Source organism: Octopus bimaculoides, chromosome 1 (genome assembly GCF_001194135.2).
Source record: "Octopus bimaculoides isolate UCB-OBI-ISO-001 chromosome 1, ASM119413v2, whole genome shotgun sequence".
NCBI lineage: Eukaryota > Metazoa > Mollusca > Cephalopoda > Octopoda > Octopodidae > Octopus > Octopus bimaculoides.
Genome location: NC_068981.1, coordinates 96,786,779 through 96,789,346, shown reverse-complemented (window position 1 = coordinate 96,789,346; position 2,568 = coordinate 96,786,779). Strand labels below are relative to the sequence as shown.

At 36.1% G+C, this 2,568-nt stretch overlaps 1 protein-coding gene across 2 annotated transcripts in view; it reads right to left on the bottom strand.

Moving 5' to 3' along the window:
- LOC106879539 (T-box protein VegT-B) overlaps window positions 1-2,568 on the bottom strand; it is a 163,176-nt gene that overhangs the window by 138,197 nt on the left and 22,411 nt on the right. The window lies entirely within an intron of this gene.

Genomic DNA, 2,568 nt, shown 5'->3' with positions numbered 1-2,568 from the left:
TTTTCTTTTATTTCCTTTAAACATGCAGGGTTAAATGCAAAAAACCAGGTTGGTAACATATCTTATAACAACATAAAAAAACAACAATGGTAATAAATTGATTAGATAATTAGTTAACTCTTAAATAACTCTCGGCAGCTTCTGTTTGCTAACATGGCACTAAGTTAAATTGATATTTTCTTGTTTGCAACAACCTCGTTGCTGTGTATTTGGTTAGTAGACTGATTGGGTGAATGGAAGAGGTTTCTGTTTTTTAATGGGAAATCATATAGAGAGGGAAAGAGAGAGAGAACGAGGGTGAGTGAGAGAGAGAGAGAGAGAGAGAGAGAGAGAGAGAGAGAAAGAGAGAAAGAGAGGAATAGAGAACGAGGGAGAGAGAGACTGAGTGAGACAGAGATAGGGATAGAAAAGGAACGATAGATAGAAACAGAAATAGAGATAGCGAGAACGATACAGACAGAGGTAGGGATACAGAGAGAAATAAGAGATAGAGACAAATTTACACGGATGGAGAGGGAGGGAGAAAAACACAATGAGAAGACGAAGAAGTGAGAGAGAGAAAGAGAGAGTGAAAGGGAGAGAGTGACTGAGTGTGCACGTGTGCGTGAGTGCGTGCATATGTGTGAGTGTTATGTGCAAGGAAGAGAAAGAGACTGACTGAGAGAAAAAGACTGACTGAGATAGCAAAAACATGAGGAATAGAAAACGAGAGGGAGAGAGAGAGAGGGAGAGAGAGAGAGGGAGAGAGAGAGAGAGAGACATAGAGAGACGGAGAAACAATGCGAGAGTGACGGAGATAAAAGAACACGTGGATATTTGCGTATAGGCAAATATACATATGAACACATAGACAAACATACACACATACATACATACATACGCACACACGCACACACATGCACATATGTACGCACATACACATGCGCACACATATACACAAAATTTTGACATTCTTTTGCTGCTTTCATTCATTTGCCAGAAGCCATTCTGGAGCACCTCATTCAATGTTTTGCGTTGAGGATATCGATCTCTGTCTCCATTGGCCATTGAGTTCTGCTGCATATTTCATCGATCGCATTTTATCGAATAGCTGAGTAATAATTTAGTGCAGAAGAACACAACTAGATGCACCACTTTACACTGGAAGATGCAAACACAGGTATACAATGCATGTATAATTGCATGTATGCATCTGGATAATATAATACTTTGCTTTGTATGTGCGTGTGTATATATATATACATACATACATATATATATACATATATATATATATATATATATATATATATATATATATGCATGTATATCTTTATTTGTTTCGTTCATTTGAATGCGGCCATGCTGGGGCACTGCCTCGAAGGGTTTTAGTCGAACAGATCGACCCCAGGACTTACTTTTTTTAAAGCCTAGTACTTATTCTATCGATCCCTTTTAGCCGAAACGCTAAGTTATGAGGACGTAAAGACACCAGCACCAGTTATCAAGCAGTGGAGAGGGACAAACACAGACATGCATGTATACGTATGTATATATGCATACATGTTATACATACATCACTTGGCTGAAACACATAAATAAATAAATAAATATGCAAGTATGTATATATGTGTATCTGGGTGCATATATATATATATATATATATATATATATATATATATATATACATATGCACGCACATACACATATACATGTAAATACGTACATGCGTCATTGACACACGTGCGCGCACACACACACAAACACATACAAACACATACACACACATACACACACACATACACACACACACACACACACACACACACACACACACACTCTCTCTCTCTCTTTCTCTTTTTCACGCACACACAAGAACACACGCAAATGTATAAATGTTCTTATAAATATTTCCCTCACACGTGGACTCGTTTTTCACGTCACAAATAGATAAAGCTTCGTAAAACATATCTTTAGAAATAACCACTGGAATATTAGGAAGCAAGATTGAACATCTAAAATTCTTGTAGCAATCTATTTCACCCAAATTATTTAAAGTTTTATTTGTATTTAGTGAATGTATTCAAAAGATCTACATGTTTAAGCAGAGGTCCATGTAAAACTTTTGGGGGTCCATGCAAGCAAAATAATAAATTAAGGATCTACAGGGTTCATCAAAAAATTTTACTTTAGATGTATTTATTGCAAGAAGCAACTAGGTTACTTTTTCTAACGTTCTACATTGTCCAACTTACACAAGTTTTTGTGTGGAAAAACAAAATAGGAATTCAGAAAAGAGCCTCTATAAAACTAGTTTTTACACATTGAATGGCTTCGGGGTCCACCTGAACAGAATAAGAATCAAAAGGCAAAAAGTGGTGGACAACAGAGTTTTCGCAATGTTGTTTGTATACACAGACATATTTTCTTCTCTGTCATACTTTTCATTTGACGATAATTGATATCGTGTGGTTACATAGCTGTGCTGGAAACAGGGGGCGGCCACGTGCTAGGATGATGATATGGTATGATATGACATGATATATATATATATATATATATATACATATATATATATATATATATATA